Below are 27,009 nucleotides of genomic sequence, written 5' to 3'. Positions count from 1 at the left end.
TTCTGATATACAGTTAGCCCTGCTCTATCCCATGTTCTTGTTAGTGGCTAATGTCCAACTTTTGCTAAACTACTCACAGCTTGTGATCTTAATATATCAATTCTGTCTCTCCCTAGTTTTTCTCTACTGTGCTCTCAAGGTCATGGACAAGGTCATAAAGTCACACACAGTGCAATTAAAGAAGTCTTACCTGTCACATCTGCATTGCATATAATATATAATGTAATTTTATTATATATCATTTTAATAATATTTTATATAATATGATAGGATTTTAATAGCTTTTTACAGTCAACCTGATTCTTAGGCACTCAGGCGTCTCACAAATGTACCTAACAGATTAACTTTTGATGTAGTTTCACCTACCCATGTCCCTATTGAGCTTTTCTCTTTGTTGGTATGGACATAGTTAGTTCCATGATACGCAAATCTAATTATAGGCAACTTTGAAATACATGCGTTACTTAGCAGTCCTAATTCACTCAAAGCAATCATAAAATTGTAAACCACAAGTATGAAGTTATTTTACTCTGCATTCAAAGAATTACATAGAATATACAGCTGTTATGATCCCCGTGGAGACCACCAACAAACCAAAAGAATCGAATCCACCTGCTGACCCCAATTTAGGAAATCAAATGGACAAGATTTCACTTTTATAAATTTTACTTTAACACTTAAATCAAAACCAACATAAATTAAACATGAACTAACAATTAAATCATGGTCTGTATATATATATTTTTAAGGTTTACACATTCATTAGCAGATGCATAATCCTGACAGATTATCTGAACAGTATTATCAGTGAGGTGGCATCAAACAGTCTCACAGTACAACAAAATCAGGGTCTTCCTCTGGTAGTTTCTCAAGTTCTGTCCTCCAGGATGCAGATACAGAAGTAATGAGCTCCCGTCAATAGCAAGCAATGCAGTCTTCCCTTTAATGTTTTTTTTTGTCACCTCTCAACCAACCTTGGCCGAGCCCAGTACTGTCCTGATGGCTGGAGAACAACGGATAACTATTCCAGTCACCGAAAACAGCTGCCGTAAGCCATTCGCAAATGGTCAGCCCTCAGTCTAGGCTCCTTTGCCTGCAGTCAAAACAACTGCTTCAACCAGCTGTTTTGTAGTCTGCTTCAATTCCAAGCAGCCCTTCGGAAGCACAAAAACCTGCAGCTCTCAGCCTGTCTCTTTAAACAAACTGGCTGATTTTTCCATTCAGAGTTAGTTAGTTCGTTAGAGATACAGCACTGAAACAGGCTCTTCGGCCCACTGAGTCTGTGCTGACCATCAACCACCCATTTATACTAATCCTACACTAATTCCAAATTCCTACCACATCCCCACCTGTCCCTATATTTCCCTACCACCGACCTATACTAGGGGCAATTTATAATGGCCAATTTACCTATCAACCTGCAAGTCTTTTGGCATGTGGGAGGAAACCGGAGCACCCGGAGGAACCCACGCAGACACAGGGAGAACTTGCAAACTCCACACAGGCAGTACCCAGAATTGAACCCGGGTCACTGGAGCTGTGAGGCTGCGGTGCTAACCACTGCGCCACTGTGCCGCCCTTCTCAACTCTCAAAAGTCTTCTGCTCAAACTGAAACTTAACCTCCAGTCACATGTCCTTGATAAAAAAAACTGTTTTTTCTTAGTCACAGGATTGTTTCTTTGTCTAACCTGGGTTTCACGTCCCAGAATTAGGAAGCATTTAGTTTCAATATCAGATCAGGGACTGCCTCAAAAAATCAAACACAAGCTGCATAGAACTCAGTTTACACACAAATTTTCCATCACACTGCACAGAATTACCTTTTCTCTCATATACTCATCTAGATTCCTTTTGAAAGCATCTGGGCTATTAGCTCGTGTGATGAAAACCACACCTGCCAAGAATGAGGTATATTAATTTTGTCATATGGAACATTAATTTTAAACCGTTGCGGGACTGAAAAGATGACTTGCTTAAAGAGATCACTGTAGTGGCTGAAAACATACTGCTCACTTGCATTCTGGGAGACAGTTACCTGGAGAAGACTATGGAACTGCTCCCTGGTTCAATTAACCAGATGGATTTTGATCACAAGACATTGACTGTGTGAAAGGCAGCATTCCAGCCCCCGACTGAGGATGTCGACTCAGATTGAAAGAATCCACAAAACCACCGGGCAGTTTGTTTAAAAATATAGCTCGTCACATGACTGGCCTGCTGGCCCAGGTTTGGTTTGAATTGTGTTCACAGAGCAGTTTTGGTCAGACTGCAACTGAACTTGAAGGAAGACAGCATCTCCCTGTCTCGCTATCTATCTCTCTCTCTCACAAAAAGAAGAAACTGCAACTGGATTTCAAGAAGGCAGAAAACGATCAAAACAAGTTTGAAAGCACGCACTGGGCCCCAAGGAAACGGCAAGATTTAGCTGCAACCAAAAACGTTACATCGAACTCAAAAGATAGTAAATGAACTCCAGCTATTGCTTCAAACCTTTCCCCTTGATTCTTTCTCCTTTTCTGTCTCTGCATGTGTGTTAATCATGTATGCATGCTAGCATGGTTGCATCGTGCATTTTCAGTAGTTTTAAGTGAATTAGAGTTTTAAGGTTAATAAACTTACACCTTTCTTGTTTAAATCTAAGAAAACCTGTTTGGTTGATTTCTTTGTCATTACAACTGGAGAGCAGTGAACAAAGATTCACTGAGGGGAAGCTAAACACAGTGTTTTAAAAGTTAAACCTTATTATGGTCAAACCAGGAAAAGGCTGAGAGGGAACCCCTAGACCCCTTTCTCACTTGGCCATAACACTCGTCTATTTCTCTTGATAGCAAGTTCCACATTCTAAACGCTGTGAGTAAAGAAATTTCTCCTTAATTCCCTCGTGATTTATTAGTAACTATCTTGTAATTATGGCCCCTGGTTTTGGATTCTCTCACAAGTGGAAATATTCTCTCCACATCTACCTTGTACAACCCATTCATAATTTTAAAGACCTCGATCAGTTCACCTCTAGCACAATACATCAAGTGCAGCCTAACCAGGGTCCTATACGAGTTTAACATAACTTCACTACTTTTGAATTCTCTATCCCTGGAAATAAATTCCAATGCTTTATTAGCATTTTTAATTGTTTTGCTGACCTATCATGCAGCTTTTAATTATTTGTTCATCTGTATCCCTAGGTCCCTTTGCTCTCCCCCCAAATTCAGTCTCATTTTCTAAGGCGTAGATGTAGTTTATATTTTTCCTACTGAAGCGCGTCACCTCACATTTATCTGTGTTAAAGTCAATTTGCCACTTAATTGGCCAGTCTGCAAGTTTCCTAATGGGGTGGTGGTGGTTGATGGGGTGGGGGCAATAAACCATGTGAAAAGGAGAAAAATTAAATGAGAAATCTGCATCTAGAGAGGAAATGGGTTTACCCACCCAACAGCTTCCATTTCTGAGTCCATTTATAAATTAATTTGGATTTCATTATTTTAGTTGGGTGAAAGAATTTAATGGCATTTGTTGTAAATCTCCAATACGCAATGATCCTTGGTGTAATGCACATGTGACAAAGTACATTGTAACAGCTTGAAAACAAAAATCTTTACCCTCTGCCCAAACCTGTTGCCTGTAGTACTGGCAGACAGTTTATGCATGCATGTGAGATGGATGCACAGATATAAAGACTTTGCTCCATGTTGGAATATCATATTATCATCAGGATGGACACCATGATGAAACATTAAAAAGGAGAAACAAGTGCACAGAGGAATGGGAAAGACAAATAGCACTAGAATAAAGAATCGTTCAGAAATAGGAGGGATCAGAAGGGTGGGGGCAAATGCAGGGTAGCCTAAGATGAGTTTAGAGTGCATCTGTGTAAATGCACAAGGCATGGTAAATAAGTTTACTGAGCTGCAAGTTCAAATCGCCACATGGAACTTTGATATAGTGGCAATAACGGAGACTTAGCTCAAAGAAAGGGAATATTGGGAAATTAAATTTCCTGGCTGCAAGATATTCAGGAAAGATATGGAAGGTCACAAAGGAGGCAGGTAGCAGTATTAATCAGATAAACTATTATAGCACTGGAGAGGGATGTTGTAGTTGTGCAGTCAAAAACAGAATCTATTTGGTTCTAATTAAGAAAAAATAGAAGAGCTATTATGCTACTGAGTGTATACTATAGGTCACCGAACAGTGGGAAGGATATAAAAGAGCAAATTTACAGGCAAATTACAGAAAACTTGCAAGAGCCATAGAATACTGATAATGGGGGATTTCAAATATACACTGTCATTTGGAAAAGTATGGGCTAATAAATGAAAGTCAGCGCTGATTTGTTAATGGCAAATCATGTTTGCTAACTTGATTGAGGTCTTCTGAAGTAATGGAGAGGGTTGGTGAGGGTAGTGTGGTTGATGTGTATAAGAACTTTCAAAAGGTATTTGATAAAGTACCACATAATAGACTTGTTTACAAAATTAAAGCCTGTGGAATTAAAGGGACAGTGACAGTGTGGATACAGAATTAGCTAAACTAAATGGTACAGTTTTAAATGGGATGCAGGAGCAGTAATACCTCCTGGGGATATGTGTACACAAATCTCAGAGGTTCCATCTTTCATATGAAATGTTAAACTAGGCCCTATCTGCCCCCTCAGATGCACGTACACAAGGTGGCAGGACAAGTTGAGAAAGCTGTTAAAAAGGCATAGGGATCCTTGGCTTTATTAATAGAGGCATGGAATACAAAAACAGGATATTAGTTTGTACCTTTAGAAAACATTGATAAGGCCTTAGCTGGAATATTGTGTTCCATTCTGATTGCCATACTTTAGGAAGGATGCTAAGGCCTTGGAGGGGCTGCAGTAGAGATTTACTGGAATGGTACCAAGGATAAGGAACCTCAGGACTGGAAAAGCTTGGGCTATTCTCTTTGGAGCAGGTAGAGTTAAGACACAATCTGACAGAGGTTTTCAAAATCATGAACAGTTTTGACTGAGAATTAAGTGGAAACTTCTTGCAGTGGTGGGAGAGTATACAGAGGTGATTGGCAAAAGAACCAGAGGGGACATGAGGAAACTTTATTTTTTAAACAACATGTCATTATCATCTAGATTGCACTGCCTGAAAGGTTGGTGGAAGTAGACTCGATAGTCACTTTCAAAAGGGAATTGGATAAATACTTGAAGGGAAACAATTGACAGGGGTATGGGGAAAGAACAGGGAGTGGGATTAATTAGATAGCTGAACAAAAACACCGGCACTGGGACGATGGGCAAAATGATCTCCTCTGTATTAAAAACAGGAAATGCTGGAAATACTCAGCAGGGCTGGCATCATCTCTGGAGAGAAAAACAGAGATAACGGGCTGAATTTTCATTCCCATGTTGGTACGGAAGCAAGAGGGCACCTCAAGATGGAGGTGCCCTCTGAAGAATTTTCAAAGAGTAAAAATAAAAAAGCGGCCACAGCTGCTAGACCATCATTGTGGAGGGGAAGCCCTGGCACAGGACGCCCTGCAGCTACAGCTGCAGCTGTGGCCCTGTGCCAATCATGGCTGTGCAGGGGAGGGCCCCGGTGGGGGGTGTTAAATTCCATGAGGCACCAATGAGCTACCTGCTCTGCCGCCAGGAGATTACCTCAATTCATCAGCTGGACTTGGCCTCTGTGAGGTGGGCGTCTGCTGTCCAGAAAATTACAGACTTGGACAAGTGCCTCCAAACGGCAATTTAATTGACCTAATTGGCTACCCGCTGCTGGCAGCCTTCACACCCCACTTCAGGTCCAGCCTCAATGAAAATTGCCTGGAGGCGGGATCATTGGAACAGACCAGCATGCTGGCTGGTAGTGGGAAATTGCGGGCTCGTCTGCTTTCTGCTTTGCCTCTGCGGCCTAATGAAAATTTGGCTCAACATTTCAGATCGCTGACCCTTGGTCAAATCTGGGACTGCTTAGAGTTGTAATAGTTTTTAAGCTAGGCATGGAAAGGGGGAAGGGGAAGAAAGAACAGATGGGTAGGTCTCTGATAGGGTAGAAGGCAGGAGAGTTTCAACGAGAAAAGGGTTGATAGTGAAGCAAAAAGATGAGGTGCAAACTCTGTGCTGTGTGACACTTCTGTTATGAACCCAGGCAGTCCCCAGTGTACTTGGAAGACTTGGTAGAGCATGTGAGGTAAATGGCAGTTTGTTCTGGTTAAAATGTCCCTAGTTGCAGGGAAATTATTCAGCAATGGAGAGAATTTGAACCTTTCATGCAGTGTCAACATATGCCTCTCCAAATAGCTGATTATAGAATGGCTTCCCCACTTGTCTACTCTGTTGGTAAGGAATCACAGGATAGGTACCCAAACGCAATACCCCCTCCTGCCACAAGCACCCCATGTACAACACACATTACTCTCCCATGCACGCATACAAATGCACACATTGCTACAGACACACGCACACATACCTACAGATAGATACACATGCGTGCACATATCCCACCCCCACACTCCACACACATATACACACACCTCTCGCCCCTTCCACACACATGCACAGAGACATATGCATGCACACACATTCCCACTGTCACACACAAGCGTGCATACATACCCATTCACACCCCCCACACACACATCAGTGTTTTTCCTTTCCATTGGAAATTAAATTACATGGCTAATCAGCTACTGCCCATTTTCTATCTGGCAGTAAAAGTGAAAATTCATCCCTGTATTTTGTTCACTCATGCATTTTATGTGAAACAAACCTGTTTTTGGCTTCCAGACACACTTCGTCTCAATAAAGTACTATTCAGTTTGCCTTTTGTGGCTCAGTGGTAGTACTCTAAGCTCTGAGTCAAAGGTTATGGGTTCAAGACTCACTCTAGAGGCTTAAGTACATCATCTAGACTAACACTCTACTGCAGTACTGTGCTGAGGAAGTGCTGCACTCTCAGTGCTGTCTTTTGTCTGAAATGTTAAACCCAGACCCTATCTGCCCTCTCAAGTGAATGTAAAAGATTTCATGGCACTATTTTGAAGAAGAGCAGAGGAGTTCTCCCTATTGTCCTAGCCAATATTTATCTCTCAATCAACATCACTAAAAACAGATTTTCTGGTCATTATCACATGGTTGTTTGTGGGAACTTGCTGTGTGTAAATTGGCTTCTGGGTTTCCTCCATTACATCCTTCATTGACTGTAAAGTGCTTTCGGACATTCTGAGGTCTTGAAAGGGTCTATATAAATGCAAGCTGTTTCTTTTCTTCTGTAAAAACAGGAGTATGAATGTGGTGAGTTGTGCGATATTATGTTTCTTGGTATGTGCAGCAAGGTTTCTGTGTTATCATCTTTGAATTTCCTTGTTGTTTAACTAGACATTCAGCAGTAAATCATGTACACTAAATCACAGAGGATGCAAAGTCTGCACAGGAGTGATCAATGATACTGAGCCAGAAAGTATATAGAGTAAAACTTGAAAATCCATGTAAATGATCTTGGCCTCAATTACTCCTTGTGGCAAAGCACTCCATTCTTCAACAAATCTGCATAAATACATTTCTTTTAAACTCTCCCCACTCTCTCTCATTGACAATTTTAAGTTAATGATCTCTTGTCACTGATTCCCCCGAGGAAATATTTTTACATTCTAACTCATCAAAATGCTTCATAATTTAAAAAACCTCTTAGTCTTCTCTGCTCCATTGGAAATAGTCACAGCACCTCACATCTCAGAGAATCACAGAATAATACAGTGCAGAAGAGGCCCTTCGGCCCATCGAGTCTGCACCAATGTATTAAATCACCTGACCTGTCTACCTAATTCCATTTGCCAGCACTTGGCCCATAGCCTTGAATGTTATGACGTGCCAAGTGCTCATCCAGGTACTTTTTAAAGGATGTGAGGCAACCTGCATCTACCACCCTCCCAGGCAGGGCATTCCAGACCGTCACCACCCTCTGGGTAAAAATGTTCTTCCTCAAGTCCCCCTTAAACCTCCCACCTCTCACCTTAAACTTGTGACCCCTCATAACTGACCCTTCAACTAAGGGGAACAGCTGATCCCTATCCACCCTGTCCATGCCCCTCACAATCTTGTACACCTCGATCAGGTCACCCCTCAGTCTTCTCTGCTCCAGTGAAAACAACCCAAGCCTATCCAACCTCTCTTCATAGCTTAAATGTTCCATCCCAGGCAACATCCTGGTGAATCGCCTCTGCACCCCCTCCAGTGCAATCACATCCTTCCTATAATGTGGCGACCAGAATTGCATACAGTACTCCAGCTGCGGTCTTACCAAAGTTCTGTACAACTCCAACATGACCTCCCTGCTTTTGTAATCTATGCCTCGATTGATAAAGGCAAGTGTCCCATATGCCTTTATCACCACCCTATTAACCTGCACTTCTGCCTTCAGAGATCTATGGACAAACACGCCAAGGTCCCTTTGTTCCTTGGAACTTCCCAGTGTCAGGCCATTCATTGAATACTTCTGTGTGACATTACTCCTTCCAAAGTGTATCACCTCACACTTTTCAGAGTTAAATTCCATCTGCCACCTTTCTGCCCATTTGACCATCCCGTCTATATCTTCCTGTAACCTAAGACACTCCACCTCACTGTTAACCACTCGGCCAATCTTTGTGTCATCTGCGAACTTACTAATCCTACCCCTGACATAGTCATCTATGTCGTTTATATAAATGACAAACAATAGGGGACCCAGCACAGATCCCTGTGGTACGCCACTGGACACTGGCTTCCAGTCACTAAAACAGCCATCTGTCATCACTCTCTGTCTCCTACAGCTAAGCTAATTTTGAATCCACCTTATCAAGTTACCTTTACATCTGTCGCCTCATAACTCATTAAATACAGTTTTAGAGGTTTAAAAAATAAATAAATTGTGCTGTCAATAGAGCTGTAATTTCTGATGTGAAAATAGTAAATATTGGGAAAACCAAAGCCATTGTCTTCAGTCACCGCCACAAACTTTGTTCCTTACCCACTGACTCCATTCCCCTCCCTGGCAACTGACAGTGACTGAACCAGACTGTTCACAAAATTAGTGTTGTATTTGACCTCGGGATGAGCTACTGACCATGTATCCACTCCACCACCACCACTTACTTCCCTCTATAACATTGCCTGACCCCACCCTGCTCCAGCTCATCTGCTGCAACCCTCATCCATGTCTTGGTTTGCCTCTAAACTTCACTATTCCAATACTCTCCTGGCTAGCCTCCCATCTTCCACCCTAGATAATCTTGAACTCATCCAAAACTCCGCTGCCCCTTTTCTAACTCACACCAAATCCCGTTCACCCATCACCCCTATGCTCACTGACCTACATTGGATCCCGGTCCAGCAATGCCTCAATTTTAAAGATTCTCATCCATGTTTTCAAATCCCTGCATGGCCTCGCCCCACCCCACCCTTTCCTTTTTCTGTAAACTCCTCTGGCCTTACAACCCTTTGAGAGCTCTTCAATCTTCCAATTCTGGCCTCTTGTATCCCTGATTTTTATTGCTTCACCCTTGGCAGCTGTGCCTTCAGCTGCCTAGACTCTAAACTCTGAAATTCCCTCCAGTAACCTCTCCACCTCCCTCCCTGTCTGCCCTCCTTTAGACATGCCATAAAACCTACCTTTTGAACAAGCTTTCGGTCACCTGTCCTAATAATTCCTTATCTGACTTGATATCAAATTTTGTTTTACAACACTCCTTTGAAGGAGTGTTAGGACATTCCACTACATTAAAGGGGTGATATAACTGTAAGCTGTCGTCACTGTAGATTGGTGAGAATACAAGATGAGGATAATGTAGATTGGTTTTATCTTAATATAACACAAGTTTACAAAGTGAAAGTGTTCGATCTTTTGATTAATCAAAATTAGCTTGGCATAGTACATTTCCAAACTTGTACTAGAATTTTTTACTTCTGTTTATAATATTACACTCATAGTTTTACACATTGGGCTTGAGTTTGCTGGGAAGTCGTACCATAATAATGAAGCAATAAAAATGTGTGCACCATTAAAAAAATGTGGCAAATAATGGAGCAACTGAAATACGCCATGAGTTGCGATCTTCCATACTTCACATCAAATATTCTCTTTTCTCTCAATATCTGACAGACCTTGAGATAAAAGGATTTTTCAGGTCATTATAGTTGCAGTGTATTAGAACAATGTTAATAATGAAACACAGCTAGTCAAAGCTGAATATAATTTATATTGAAATGTTAGATTGACATTTTGAAGATTTACTCTGTTAGTTTTTGGATCAGGGAGCAGTTACACAATTTCACAATTTCTAACATCCTAGCTTCGGTGATCTAGGCAGATTTCACAAAGTCTGTTAACCCTAGTGGGTGAAATGAACTTCTTCCAGATCATTTCCACATGTTAGTTGTATCTTGAATCTTCAACTCAATTTCTTATCTGAAAATAAATGACAAATAATCAGTTTCTCTTAGCCATAATTACACTCTCATCTTAGACATAAACATCACCACGTGTCCCCTTGATCTTCTCCCATCTCAGCTCCTGAACATTCAGCTCCCCCCACCCTCACTGAGCACCATACCCATTGACATTATCAGCTTGTTGCTAACATCATGCCTTCTTCCTTCAAAACCATCTTTATCATTTCCCTCCTAAAAAAAACTCAACACTAAATCAGTGACCAATGCTCATCCTCATCCTGCACAGCATCTTCACTTCACTACTCTATTAACTTCCAACATCCCTCATCTGCTTTACCTCTTTGTTCCATTCATACCTGTTAGAATAAAGGCATTACAGGGTCTGTGTTCTGACTTTGTACTCCCACTAGGTAACCTCAACTTCCAGGACCTTGTATTAGAAATAAACATGAAAATAGAGATAAGGAAAAGAAATTGAGTGATTAGAAGTTGGGTGAGGAAGTAAATGAACTTGGGAAGGTTATGGAAAAGATGGAAGAGACACTACAGAATCATAACCATGACCAGTGGTGTGCTGCAGGGATCGGTGCTGGGCCCTCTGTTGTTTGTCATATATATTAATGACTTGGATGTGAATGTAGGGGGCATGATTAGTCAGTTTGCAGATGACACCAAAATTGGTGGTATAGTGGACAGTGAAGAAGGTTGTCTAAGGTTACAACAGGATATAGATCAACTGGGAAAGTGGGCAAGGGAGTGGCAAATGGAATTTAATGCAGACAAGTGTGATGTGATGCATTTTGGGAAGTTAAACCAGGGTAGGACATATACAGTGAATGGCAGGGCCCTGGGGAGTGTTGTTGAGCAGAGAGACCTTGGGGTGCAAGTTCATAGTTCCCTGAAAGTGACAACACAGGTAGACAGGGTGGTGAAGAAGGCGTATGGCATGCTTGCCATACAAGAGTTGGGACGTCAGTTGTACATAACATTGGTTAGGTCGCATTTGGAATACTGTGTGCAGTTCTGGTCGCCGCACTACAGGAAAAATGTGATTTAAGCTAGAGAGGGTGCAGAAAAGATTCACAAGGATGTTGCCTGGTTTGGAAGGCTTGAGTTATATAAAGAGATTGGATAAGCTGGGTCTGTTTTCCCTGCAGCGAAGGAGGCTGAGAGGGGACATGATAGAGGTATATAAAATTATGAGAGGCATAGATAGGGTAGATAGCCAGAGTCTGTTTCCCATGGTAGGGGTGACTAAAGCTAGAGGGCATAGATTTAAGGTGAGAGGGAGGAGGTTTAAAGGGGATCAAAGGGGTAAATATTTCACATCTGGAATGAGCTGCCTGAGGAGGTGGCATTTGACATTGTCCGATGTGAAGGCCTGCAACTGAAGCTTTTAAACAATCATTCAATACTGCAATACTGATCAACACACATAACAGGCAACCAGAAGTACTGCATCTATCTTGATGACCAGGCTAGTCAAACATGGATGCTCAACAGTGGTGTGCCACAGGGGGACTGGTCTTTTATAATATCCATATGGTGTATATATGCCCTGCACCAAATCCCGCAAGTCCGTTTATGCCGATAACATAGCACTGATTATGCAGGCATCAATTTAGAGGAAGCAAGTTGGGCGCTCACAAGTGACTGGACCTACTGGAAGCTACTTCTTGACCTGGCGTCTCCACCTTAATTCAGAGAAGACAGTTGTGTTGGTGTTCCATGTGAATAACAATGCCCCTGGGAAAACGCAATGTTTCCTTCTGCGGAAGGTGATATACCCATGATCCCCAACAAACTGCCTGGGTGTCACCTTGGACAGGACTCTCACCTATCGGCCTCATCACATTAACACCAGACAAAAAGTAAAAATCAGAGTAAACCTGGTTCAGAATCTTGCTGGAACATCACGGGGGTGTATTTCCAGAACACTTCACATTGCAACAGTGGCCCTTGTCTACTCTACTACAGAATACTGTTCTGCCTTATGACCCTGCAGCTGCCACACAAAGATCATGGAGGTGCAGCTAAACGACACCATGGGGATCAAGGATGCTTATGTCCACTCAAACTGAGTGGCTCCCTGTGCTGTCCCACATTGCCCTGTCTGCCTTTTGACAAGGTGCCATCCTGCTGCCGATGATAGAAAAATAAAATTGTGAGCAGCACCAACCTCCCCATTTATGAAGACTTGAAAAATCCACCAGGAAAGGGCTTAAAATCACGCCAACTATTCTAGGAAACAACAACTAATTTTCATGCAGCTTGTATGAATCCACTATTCAAACGGACAGAATCATGGGGATGCATGCAGCCTAAAGGACCAACATCTCTTCACTGGCTCAAAGGCAGAGATGCTGGGCTTCGACTTCCCTCAAAGGCAGTGGGCAGCGTTCAACCTAATCCACACAAGCTATGGGCGATGTGGCATCCTGCTTCACAAGTGGAAGTTGAGGGACAATTCAAAGTGACCCTGAGCCCCAGACCATGGAATGCATTACATCAACCTGCCCACTAAGATCTGTTGCAGGAGGCACCACATTTTTTTCCACTCGGCATCTCAGGAGGCCACTGAATGGACAGCCAAATTAGATATCCCATTATAAGTTCCAGTAGTACTAAATTTGGTGCTGGCTTCTCCACTCAGATGGAAGATAGGAACTGTACCAGGTGAAAAAATTAACATTGGAGATCATATATAGATTGGTGGAGACAAATAAGTCAAAGAGTATAGTCTACAATCACAATGATATCCTGACAAGTGGAGGAACATAGAAGAGGAAATTGGGAGTTAGAGAACGTTGGTTTGAGTGAGTTAGAGGTTGGTTGGTTGGCATCCTTCCATCTAAATGATAATGGACATGCAGCAAACAGTCCATTTAGATGGGGTGTCTTCTCTTAGTGCACCTTTGCTGATGGCTGTGAAGGCCAATCCTTGAGAGGCAGTTTCTGCCGCAAGTGCTGCACATGAAGCTGCCAAGTAATGCTGTGAGTTGTTTTTGATGTTTGTTCCTGTTGCCAAGCTGATGTAGTAACTGGTTGTTGTGGTAGTGCACATCAGTCCACAGGATGTGTCGCCATTTCCCTCTTTTGCCAGCTAGTGACTCCCATGTGTGATAGTCGACATTTAGGGCCTCCATATCACACTTGCAAGCATCCTGTAAAACGGAGCTTTGGACGTCCCACTGGTCATCTGGCCCCCGCTACCTCACCATACAGAAGGTCCTTGGGTATGTGACAGTCTTCCATCCTGTGGACAAGTCCGATGAATGAGAGGAATGCTTCATTAATTATAACTCAATCACGATGTTGGAATTTACATCCTCATCTGCACAAAGTTTCACATTCCTAACAGATTTTTTGTTGTCAAATTCCACTATGTCCAAAAGCCTCATTGATTTTCATATACTTTGTCCTCATTTTGAGATTCCTCCTGGGCCTTGTTCATTTCCTCTACTCGTACATGCCTCCACACCTGCTCTTCTGGCATTGCATTACAACTCTGCTTTACCATCAGGGGTTCCTCTTTCAGCCATTGTTCTCTGGAACTTCCCCCCTAAATTGCCCTATTCTTCCTACCTGATTTACTGCTTTTAACTTAACCAAGAACTGACATAGAAACATTCCATTAACGAAATAAAAATTTAAAATGCTGCTTTTAATGTTGGCTGGGATTCTTTGAGAGGAATTGGTCATGCAATTATCAAAGCCATAGCTCTCTTGCAGTGTATCAATTCGGCTTGAAATTCTGCTGCCACAAGTGTTGCCTGATCAAAGAACAAAGAACAAAGAACAAAGAAAATTACAGCACAGGAACAGGCCCTTCGGCCCTCCAAGCCTACGCCGATCCAGATCATCTATCTAAACCTGTCGCCTATTTTCTAAGGGTCTGTATCTCTTTACTTCCTGCCCATTCATGTATCTGTCTAGATACATCTTAAAAGACGCTATCGTGCCCGCGTCTACCACCTCCGCTGGCAACGCGTTCCAGGCACCCACCGCCCTCTGCGTAAAGAACTTTCCACGCATATCCCCCCTAAACTTTTCCCCTTTCACTTTGAACTCGTGTCCTCTAGTAATTGAATCCCCCACTCTGGGAAAAAGCTTCTTGCTATCCACCCTGTCTATACCTCTCACGATTTTGTACACCTCAATCAGGTCCCCCCTCAACCTCCGTCTTTCTAATGAAAATAATCCTAATCTACTCAACCTCTCTTCATAGCTAGTGCCCTCCATACCAGACAACATCCTGGTGAACCTCCTCTGCACCCTCTTCAAAGCATCCACATCCTTTTGGTAATGTGGCGACCAGAACTGCACGCAGTATTCCAAATGTGGCCGAACCAAAGTCCTATACAACTGTAACATGACCTGCCAACTCTTGTACTCAATACCCCGTCCGATGAAGGAAAGCATGCCGTATGCCTTCTTGACCACTCTATTGACCTGCGCTGCCACCTTCAGGGAACAATGGACCTGAACACCCAAATCTCTCTGCACATCAATTTTCCCCAGGACTTTTCCATTTACTGTATAGTTCACTCTTGAATTGGATCTTCCAAAATGCATCACCTCGCATTTGCCCTGATTGAACTCCAGTTGCCATTTCTCTGCCCAACTCTCCAGTCTATCTATATTCTGCTATATTCTCTGACAGTCCCCTTCACTATCTGCTACTCCACCAATCTTAGTGTCGTCTGCAAACTTGCTAATCAGACCACCTATACTTTCCTCCAAATCATTTATGTATATCACAAACAACAGTGGTCCCAGCACGGATCCCTGTGGAACACCACTGGTCACACGTCTCCATTTTGAGAAACTCCCTTCCACTGCTACTCTCTGTCTCCTGTTGCCCAGCCAGTTCTTTATCCATCTAGCTAGTACACCTTGGACCCCATGCGCCATCACTTTCTCCATCAGCCTACCATGGAGAACCTTATCAAACGCCTTACTGAAGTCCATGTATATGACATCTACAGCCCTTCCCTCATCAATCAACTTTGTCACTTCCTCAAAGAATTCGATTAAGTTGGTAAGACATGACCTTCCCTGCACAAAACCATGTTGCCTATCACTGATAAGCCCATTTTCTTCCAAATGGGAATAGATCCTATCCCTCAGTATCTTCTCCAGCAGCTTCCCTACCACTGACGTCAGGCTCACCGGTCTATAATTACCTGGATTATCCCTGCTACCCTTCTTAAACAAGGGGACAACATTAGCAATTCTCCAGTCCTCCGGGACCTCACCCGTGTTTAAGGATGTTGCAAAGATATCTGTTAAGGCCCCAGCTATTTCCTCTCTCGATGTGGTTAATGCCATTGTTTGAGGGTGCATGATCATGCATTGAGTAATAATGTAATTGTATGATGGTAAATTATCCATTATGTCATTGTTAATATCCCATATCAGTCACAAAATTGTAAAAACAACGCTGTGAGCACTTCTAATTTCTTCAGACTACACCATGTTAGGAACATGGTCATGACTAAGTACAAACAGCTTAATAATGAATTTATGAGTCGTAAAACTATAGTCCTTCAGTGAACTGACTTAAGGGCCGGAATTTTACGGCCCCCAAACGAGCAGGAGTGGGGCATAAAATTGAGTGGGAGGCGGGGGGAGGGGAGCCATTCCTGACTCCCTTCCATCTCCATTGCAATTTTATGCGGGGGTGGCGGTGGCAAGAAGTGGCTCGCTCCTCCCCAGGCCAATCAAGACCCTTAAGTGGCCAATTAACTGGCGCTTAAGGGCCTCCTCCCGCTGTCATGGATATTTTACCCTCGGCAGCTGGACGGCAAAGGCTTCAAGAACTCCATCTGGTAAAACCAGGCGGCCTTCTTGCAGGCTGGGGGGGGTGCCCTGCTGATCGGACACCCAGTGGGTGGGCTGCCCCCGAAGCCCCAACTTCCCCAATGCACAGCATTTCCCCACCCCCCAAAACAATCTGCCCTTGCCTCACCGGGGCCCAGACGATTTTTTGGAGCCTCGCCAGGAACACTTACCGTAGTTCCGGGGCAGTCCTTCCTCTTGCTGTGGTGGCTGGGTGTAGTCCCAGCAGTGGCCACCGCAAAGAGGTGAAAGTCCTGCCCAAGACGAATTAAAGGCATGGGGAATAAAAAATCCCGGCCTGGATCCCCAGGCCCGGTGGAGGCGGGCTCGCTACCGACATTTTGGCTGGTGGGAGGTGCCTTACGCCCAACGTAAAATTCCAGCCAAGATCTTTTTGCAATCAGAATTTCATAACAACATCGTACCATTTTAAAGATGACTGCATTTGTTGACAACACTATCGGTAGGTGGCGCTGTTTTGGCACATGCGCAAATACAGCATGTGCCACTAAAACGTCACAACTTGCGACTGTAGCAGCTGCCAGGACTAAAGATGGCGCTGGTCAAAGAATCACACAGAGGCAATCCAACAAACACGTGGCAGTATACAATGGCCGGAGTGAGAGAGTAGAGCGGGCCGGGGAGAGCAGCGCGGGGAACGGTGGTGGTGGTGGTGGTGGCGGGGGGCGGGGGGGTGGGGGAGAGCTGGGGGAAAGAGGGAGAGCTGGGGGAAAGAGGGAGAGAGAGAGGGAGGGAGAGAGGCTGGGAGGGAGGGCGAGAGAGAGGCAGGGAGGGAGGTGGGGGACAGAGGGAGGGAGGGAAGGGGGGAAAGAGGGAGGGAGGGAAGGGGGAAGGAGGGAGGGGGAAAGAGGGAGGGAGGGAGGGGGGGAAAGAGGGAGGGAGGGAGGGGGGAAAGAGGGAGGGGGGAGAACTGGGGGAGGAGGGGGGAGAAGGGGGAGGGGGAGAGGGAGGAAGGGGAGAGGGTGGGGGAGAGAGTGGGGGGGGAGGGCGGCGGTGGGGGAGAGTGGGGGGGGGGAGCAGCGGAGCGGAAGAGGAGTGCCTTTTTCTGTGCATGCGCCATAAACACAACAGCAAAAGACTTACCGGCCAGTCCCTGCACCCGGCGACACCAAGGTCTTCGGCCGCTCGCTCCCCGTGGCTCTCTACGGCCTCTCGCTTCCGGCCCTCTCCATTCAGCCATTCCCTCCAGCTGCGGATGCCCAATCCAGTTGCTTTCTCCCCTACTTCTCAACAGTACTTCAGGCATTGCAACTGTCTGGTCCCTGCATTTTGCATGCTCCCTCTCCCCGCTCTCCCCACCCCTCCCCCCTCTCGCTCTTCACCTCCCCCTCTTCACCCACCCCTCCCTCCTCCTCTTCACCCACCCCTCTATCCCCCTCTTCACCCACCCCTCCCTCTACCCCCCTACCTCCACCCCTCCACCACAGTTGAATATCTGAAGTGCAGTTGCAAAGCCGGGGAAATAGCATTCAAAACAAAACCTCAACAATTCTGGTTTTAATTATTGAGAAGTTTTATTAAGTTCATGAAGCATCCGAGGAACTGCTGTGCATGGATATATGAGTGTTGTGTCCAGCATTCCCGTGAGACAGACAGGCCGTGTCTCTGCTATGCACAGCTAAAGAGATTGTTCCTGGAGAGCCTTGTGGTGAATGAACGTTTGGCTCTCTATTCCACTACTGTACTGTCCATGTGAAGAAGGCAAAGTCACAAGAGTCTGAGCTCAGTCTATTCTTGGTGAATGTTCCCCAAGCGCATCCCAATGTGCATTCCCAATTCATCCATAAATGCAATGTTCCTTTCCACATCGTGACGAGCTCCGCAGCATGATCCAATTGCCTTCGTTGCTTGAATGCTGACCTTAAGTCTCAAGGATTGTTTTCTCGACGGCATGTTTTACATGAAAAGAAATAAAGCAAATCAGAGTCAGAGCTTGCCTCCCTCCATCCACTGCAATTACTGTTGTGCACACCTTTTTAAGTTCTGCAGTGAAGGCACCAATTGATAACGTCGCCAATGAAGCACTTATTACCCACCTCAGCTGTAGGAGTCAGGATGATGTTACTGCCCCTATCTCGTGATGGTTCAATGCTGCTCTCAGGGAAAACATGAATGATGTGAGGGTGCTGGAAAAAGAAGCACATTTCTTTTGGACTATGAACATAAAGCAGGCCATTTAGCCCAGCTGTTCCCTGCTAGTGGTTATGCTACTCCTGCGCCTTCCCATACGCTCCCATTTAATCCTGCCTACTACTATCAGCATCACCTTCCATTTCTTTCACTCTCACCTACCTTTGCCTTAAAGCAACACTGAGGATGGAGAATGGTGTGGCTGCACTCCCACCTCACCAATTGTGTACGCAGCAAGAGCATTCACATTTGTGCTACCACTGGACACGGCATGAGGTGGCTGTGTGTCCATGTGCACTGCTCGGATGGGTGCAGGAACAGGTGGCTGTGTGTCCATGTGCACTGCTCGGATGGGTGCAGGAACAGGTAGCTGTGTGTCCATGTGCACTGCTCGGATGGGTGCAGGAACAGGTGGCAGTGTGTCCATGTGCACTGCTCTGATGGGTGCAGGAACAGGTGGCTGTGTGTCCATGTGCACTGCTCGGATGGGTGCAGGAACAGGTGACTGTGTAACTGAACAGCAAGGAGAGGGTACCGCAGGTGGGGGAAGTGGAGCTTTGAACAGGCAGGCATATGTTCAGGAAGTTCAGGAAGGCTATTAAGGGACCACACGGGATACATGAGATGAGATCAGAAATACAGAATGCACTCCATTGAAACGTTACAAAAACGAAAGTGACCGTTTAGATGGAAGGTTGTTCGCTGGACTGCAGCACATGTACTGCCTGCACACAGCAACTTACAACAGGGACTGCAGCACATGCAGTGCCCCAGACAATGGAAATGTTTTCAGAGCAATTTACAACAGGGACTGCAGCACATGCAGTGCCCCAGACAATAGAAATGTTTTCAGAGCAACTTACCTTGGAACAATCTCCTCTGTCTAATAAAAATGAAGCAAATCTCCAAAACGACTAAATAATTGAGATAAAATGCGAGAAAATGCCCGATGAAACCTCTCCTCCTTCCACTTTCAAAAACTCGCGCCGAAGCTTTGACGCATGCGTGAATATCGGAAGATTGATGCATGCGTGAATATCCGGTGGCGTTGCATGAAGCGCATGCGCAGAGGCCAACCTGGCGCGTTGCCCGAGGAAGACGACGTAACGCGATGACGTCACCAGCGCATGCGCAAACGGGTCCTGGCAAGCCGGAACGCAGCGCATGCGCAGAGAGCAGGAGACCGTCTGCGCGTGTGTGCACCGCGGCACAGCCTGATGACGTCGGCGCTGGCCAGCGTTGTCAGGAATCACTTTGTTTAAAGATATCTTGGTTTGCTGTATTGTTTACTCAAAGATGTTTGGTTTAAAAGGTTCAAATCTACGAACCCTGTCATCACCTTAAGGGTTTGCATTTGATGGTTAGGTTTGATAATTAGTTTTACTATTTTAATCTTTAACTGCCCAAATCTACAGATGCTAATAATATGTACTGTTTTGAAAATCATTTTTTTTTTCAAAATAAAGACAACATGCAAATCAGCATTAGTTAACTTAGCATTAGAATTACATGGCTGACTAAATCACAGGATTAGTTACGCGATCTGTTAACTTCTGTGTTTTATATTCCAGGTGCTCGCCATTTCAAAAGCCAAAATGTTGACTTGTTTCCCACAAAATTCATTAATTTAGATGTTATGTCAATTCTACATACAGTAATCAGGTTTATCGTTCATGTTGGTAACATTTGAACTAAAAGCTAACTCAATATTATTTGCCATATTACTCAAATATCAAACTAGCTGATATAGATAAAAAGCTTTTCTGCTTATAGATGCGATAATGCATTTTACAAGAAACTATACTTTCAAATGGATGTTTCCTTTTCATTAACTCGATCACTCTAATTGACTACCAGGATTTTTCAACCTTTTTAAGTATTAACATACACAAATAATGAGAGGTTGGGTTGGATGTGCACATTTTGCTTTGTGTTTCTTTAAAAAAAATTGTTCAGGAAAACTTATCAAGTCTGATAACGGTTTTTATGATTGTCTGCCATCTTTGTAATAGGACTGAAATGTCCTGCAGATAGTGGACAAATTGTTGTTTAATTTTTTTTTCATGACATTGTTCATGGGTAGTCTGAATGGCTGTGATAAAGCTGTGTTTAAAGCACTCTATCTTTTAAGGCCACAAGATATAGTTTCCAAGGTACATTGTCCCCTGAGAAACCCCTATGGTCAACTAGTTGCAAATTTTTTTTGATGAGAGTTTAGCTAGTTGCTTGGCTCACCTTGGGAAGTGATAGCTTATCTTGTCACAAAATAGCGAAACATGGTTCCCTCTATTTTTCTATTGTATAGTTTGTCTTTTAAAGATTGCTTTGTTATAATTTATTGGTTTGATGTAGAAGTGTGACAGATGTGCAAATTGCAAGATTTCCATACATCTAGATACTTTCTCCGAACTAGAACAACTTCTTCAAGATAAATGAATCTGGGATATTTCAGTAGGAACAACAAAACACCCCAAAATGATATATAGAACAAAGGAGTTTAAACGCTTCTGCCATTTCTCAATGTTAAATACTTTAAATAGTTCATTGATCACCCATTGCATTGTACATAGATTCAAGACAGGCAGGATGGAGGGTTCGAGGGCAAGAGTATAGCTGCACCAGGGCAAGCAGATATAAGTCAGGCCCCATTTTAAAGTCTGATCTTTTGTCCAAATAATTTTATACAGCACTTGAATTTTTAAGTAGAACAACTGATGGAAATTTGGGAAACAAGAGAATTAGTTAGTTAGGACATGGGAGATTTTTTTTCTAAGCCTGAGAAGCTTGGAGATGAAAAAAAGATGTGATGTTCCAGTGCTACCTTTGATGAGTAGGTACAAATGTGGACGTAGGAATTTATAAAAGTTGACAGGAAGTTCTTGCAGATGTAACATTGTTAATATAGATAAATCTTCAATGCAGACTAAATTCACTGCAGTTGAAAATTATGAAAAATATCCTCTACTTTTGTAAAGTTTCCAGTGCAGATAACCAACTTCAGCTCAGATTTGATATTCTTTATTAAGGAAGAGATGAAAATAGGTGTTTCATAAATTCCAACTTGATTTCTGTGACACTTGGGCACAGTCTGCAACACCTGTGGTGTCAACAATCATCTTGATTATTTAATTAATCAAAGTTCCAGTGTAGAGGGGAAGGAAGTGGGAAAAGCTCTTGAGTAAAGTAGGTTCTACTCAACAGAGATCTGAACGGAGAAACTAGCAGTGGTAATGTAGATCTGCTATATTGCAAGCAACTCTTCTGGAGTTCAAGTGTAGCTCCATATATTCTTTGTGTTTAGTATTGCAGCTCTCTGACTGGGGCGCTACAGCAGTCAGGCTCACTACCTTCAGGGAGCTGGAAGCACCACTTTTTGTGGGAGCAGACTTTTCAAGGCAGGGAAACCATCACATGATTTAAAGTGGAGCTGAGAGGGAAATAAAATTTTGCAAAGGGGGAAATTGTAGGCAACATGGAAAAATATTCTGAAAAAAAAAGTAAAAATTATTTTAAAACTTTCGCTTAAAAAAATCTACAAATTACTCATTTAACAGCACTCCACGATTATAAAATTATTCTTTCAGGGCCGGTTCTGTTGTTTATCAAATTCTATTAATCACATCGCCATTTAAAAACCCAGTTACACCTGAGTGAACAAAGTGTAACCTTTTAAGGGGTTAGTCTGTACATGCCCGATATCCTAAATTTATGGTCAGTTTCAGAGGGGTAATGATGGTGAATGCTGAGAGTGCGCCGTCAACTACTCCCCAGCAACCCCACACACAAAATGAAGCCCAAAAATATTGTTCAGTTGAAATTTTGTGGAATGGAAGAGTGAAATGAAACTGCCAATGGAATTTCTTTTCAACAAAATATTACTTGCAAAGTATGAACTCTTATTCTCCTGTCCTAATATGATGGAAAAGTGTATGAAAACAGTAAATGCTGGGAACACTCAGCAGATCAGGCAGCATCTGTGGAGACAGAAAAACAGAGTAAATGGTCCCCATATTTACTGTGGCAGAATTTCCAAACGAAGGTGAGGAGTTCCAATCACTCTGAACCCTGTGAAGTAACAATTCTACAGCACACGTGTTCTGTTTTAATGACACTCCCATTGGGAAGACAGCCTCCTTGACAGGTTTGCCTCCCTGTCAGGTGGAGAAAGTCCCAGAAGAGGCTGCAGCCCAGAAACAGGGTAGGCTTCCTGCTACTCTGGTTAAAGATTGCAAGGAATGGATACAGCATGGTTTGAAAGGTCATGGGGGTTGATTGCATGGCGGTGGTGGCAGGGTGTTAGTTAATTTGCCAGCAGGAGGAGTCCGTCGTCATGGGTCTGGGCGGTTTCCAATCACACAGAGTGGGAAACAGGTTGGTTGGTGGGCTGGGGTGGAAGCAGTGCTGTTCCATGTTTCCCTTTAGCTGTTGAGTTTCCCAAGACCCATGGTTATGTTTACACTGGGTTGCTGATATATTATGTATATCTGATTTATCTCAGAGCAATGCAGATATCACACTTGTATTAAAACACCAACTGGTTTATTTACAGCACTTTAAACTATCTCAGCACAGACAGGGACTCAGTGCAATGCCTTCATCAGAGCAGTCTGTTTTCTTTGCTGTGGAACATTCTAGTCTGTGTCTTTTAGTTTCAGTCAAACCTAGATCAATCAAACAGTACACACAAGACACCCTGCTGGTAATCAGCATTAAACCTGGAGGAGAGATAAAACTTGAGGCAAGCAGCCTCATTAAAATATTTAAATAAGCCGCCCTCCTCCAGTTCCGGGTTTGAGATTTAGTTATATTTTATTATTCCGTCTGACACAAATCCACCTATTTTTTGGGACTAAAATTACTCCCAATATTTCAGGTCGATGACTTTTCACCAGCCCACAGATGCTGCCTGACCTGCTAAATGTATGTAGTGTTTTTGGTTTTTATTTCAGATTTCCAGCATCTGCAGTATTTTGCTTTTGGTTTGCCTTGCCATAGAGGTGAGAGAAGAATACAAATGGGGTGAAATTACAGAAGATGTGTTTTAATTTTTAATTCTGAGCTGTAGTCATTTCTATATGGAGTCTGAGCCAAAACTGTGCCACAGAGTGTTTTAAAGATGTTGGCTGTGAGCTGAATTTTAGAGGACAATGCCAGCTGACAAGTACCCAAACCTCAAGACTACCTCCCTTCATTTGATTTCCATTTTCTAGTTTACCTGAATGAGCAAATAATTTTTCAGCACTTGATGTGAAAGCAAGGTACAGATCTGTTCTGACTGGCATTCCACATTTTAGGTTGATTAGATTTTTGCATAACAGAGTGCATGCCAGGTGTCAAGAAAATAATGAGAAGCAAATCCTGCCTGAAGCACAATTATTCCTGTGCCTGACTGTACCTTGTGCAATGCAATGAAATTATTGCAGTTTTTTGAAACAGTAGCAACTTGTATTTATATAGCATCTTTAACACCTTTGACAAGATTTAGGTTGGCTATGGAAAAGGACAAGGAGTAATCCAGAGCAAAAAGTAACTAATTGGGGGAGGACCAACTTCAATGGGGTGAGAACAGATCTGGCACAGGTAATTTGGAATCAAAGATTGGCAGGTAAAACTGTAAATGAACAATGGGCTGCCTTGAAAGAGGAGATGGTTCGGGTACAGTCGAAGTACATTCCTGAGAGGGGGAAAGGTAGGATAATCAAATCCAGAGCTCCCTGGATGAAGAAGGAGATAGAGAATAAGATGAAGTTACAAAAGAGTGCATAATGACACATGTCAGTTGGATAATACAATTGAGAACCAGGCTGAAGAAAGAAGGTTCAGAGGGGAAGTTAAAAAACAAATTTAAAAAAGCAAAGAGAAGGTATGAGAAAAGACTGGCAGCAAACATAAAAGGGAATCCAAAAGTCTTCTACAGGCATATAAATAATAAAAGGGTGGTAAAAGGAGGAGTGGTGTCAATTCGGGACCTAAAAGGGGATTTAAACATCGAGGCAAGGGGCATGGCTGAGGTAGTAAATGTTTACTTTGCATCTGTCCTTACCAAAGAAGAAGATGCTGCCCAGGTCATAGTGAAAGAGGAGGTATTTGAGACACTGGCTGGGTGAAAAATTGATAAGTTGCCATTAGATAGGCTAACTGTACATAATGTTGATAAGTCACCAGGACTGGATGAGATGCATCGAAGAATGCTGAGGAAAGCAAGGGTGGAAATTGTGGATGCACAGCCATAATCTTCCACTCCTCCTTAGTTACAAGGGTGGTGCCAGAGGACTGGAGAATTGCCAACATTACACCCTTGTTCAAAAATGTGTGTAAGGATAAGCCCCACAACTACAGGCCAGTCAGTTTAACCTCAGTGGGGGGAAAACTTTTGGAAATGATAATTTGGGACAAAATTAACAGCCACTTGGACAAATGCGGATTAATTAAGAAAAGCCAGCATGGATTTGTTAAGGGCAAATCTTGTCTAACTAACTTACTTGAGTTTTTTGGTGAGGTAGCAGAGAGGGTTGATGAGGATCATGCAGCTCATGTGCTATTTATGGACTTCCAAAAGGCATTTGATAAAGTGCCACTTCCAGGCTTGTTAGCAAAGTTAGTGCCCATGGAATAAAAGGGGTAGTAGCAGCAGAGACAAGAAATTGACTGAGTGACAGGAAACAGAAAGTAGTGGTGAACGGTTGTTTCTCGGACTGGAAGAAGGTATATATTGGGGTTCAGTGTTATGACCCCTGTTTCTCTTAATATGAATTAATCAACCAGATGGGTGTACAGGGTGAATGACACAAAATTTGGAAGTATTGTTAACTGTGAGGAGGATAGTGATAAACTTCAGGAGGACATAGACAGGGTGGTGGAATGGGGGGATAAGTGGCAGATGAAATTTAATGCAGAGAAGTGTGAATTGATTCATTTTGTCACAAATGACCAGGAAAGGCAATATAAATTAAAGGATACAATTCTAAAGAGGGTGCAGAAACAGAGGGACTTGAGGGTAGATGTGCGCAAATCATTCTCAGGTGGTAGGCCAAGTTGAGAAAGCAGTTAATAAAGCATACAGGATCCTGGGCATTATAAATAAGGGCATAGAGTCCAAAAGCAAGGATTTTTTTAAAAATTCATTCATGGGATGTGGGCATCACTGGCTAGGACAGCATCAGGGGGGGTTGGTGGCGTAGTGGTATTGTCACTGGACTAGTAACCCAGAGACCCAGGGTATTGCTCTGGGTACATGGGCTCATATCCCACCACAGCAGAAGGTGGAATTTGAATTCAATTAATAAATCTGGAATTAAAAAGCTAGTCTAATGATAGCCATGAAACCATTGTCGATTGTTGTAAAAACCCATTTGGTTCACTAATGTCCTTTAGGGAAGGAGATCTGCTGTCCTTACCTGGTCAGGCCGACATGTGACTCCAGACCCACAGCAATGTGGTTAACTCGTACATGCCCTCTGAAATGGCCTAGCAAGCCACTCAGTTGTATCTAACTGTTACAAAGTTAATAAAAAGGAATGAAACCGGACGGACCACCCGGCATCGACCTAGGCACCGGAAAACACAATGGCAAACCCAACCCTGTCGACCCTGTAAAGTCCTCCTTACTAACATCTGGGGGCTTGTGCCAAAGTTGAGAGAGCTGTCCCACAGACTAGTCAAGCAACAGCCTGACATAGCCATACTCACGGAATCATACCTGACAATATCCCAGACACTGCCATCATCATCCCCGGGTATGTCCTGTCCCACCGGCAGGACAGACCCACCAGAGGTGGCGGCACAGTGGTATACAGTAGGGAGGGAGTTGCCCTGGGAGTCCTCAACATTCGACTCTGGACCCCATGACGTCTCGTGGCATCAGATCAAACACGGACAAGGAAACCTCCTGCTGATTACCACCTACCGCCCTCCCTCAGCTGATGAGTCAGTACTCCTCCATGTTGAACAGCACTTGGAGGAAACACTGAGGGTGGCGAGGGCACAGAATGTACTCTGGGTGGGGGACTTCAATGTCCATCACCAAGAGTGGCTCGATAGTACCACTAGTGACCGAGCTGGCCGAGTCCTAAAGGACATATCTGCTAGACTGGGTCTGCAGCAGGTGGTGAGGGAATCGACAAGAGGTGAAAACATACTTGACCTTGTCCTCACCAATCTGCCTGCCGCAGATGCATCTGTCCATGACAGTATTGGTAGGAGTGACCACCGCACAGTCGTTGTGGAGACGAAGTCCCGCCTTCACATTGAGGATACCCTCCATCATGTTGTGTGGCACTACCACTGTTCTAAATGGTATAGATTTCAAACAGATCTAGCAGTGCAAAACTGGGCATCCATGAGGCACTGTGGGCCATCAGCAGCAGCAGAATTGTACTCAACCACAATCTGTAACCTCATGGCCTGGCATATCCCCCACTCTACCATTACCATCAAGCCACGAGAACAACACTGGTTCAATGAAGAGTGCAGGAGGGCATGCCAGGAGCAGCACCAGGCATACCTCAAAATGAGGTGTCAACCTGGTGAAGCTACAACACAGGACTATCTGCGTGCCAAACTGCGTAAGCAGCATGCGATAGACAGAGCTAAGCGATCCCATAACCAACGGATC

Source organism: Heterodontus francisci, chromosome 14, assembly GCF_036365525.1.
Source record: "Heterodontus francisci isolate sHetFra1 chromosome 14, sHetFra1.hap1, whole genome shotgun sequence".
In the NCBI taxonomy this organism is placed as follows: domain Eukaryota; kingdom Metazoa; phylum Chordata; class Chondrichthyes; order Heterodontiformes; family Heterodontidae; genus Heterodontus; species Heterodontus francisci.
The sequence above is the reverse complement of the archived record's forward strand: the minus strand, read 5'-3'. Positions refer to the sequence as shown.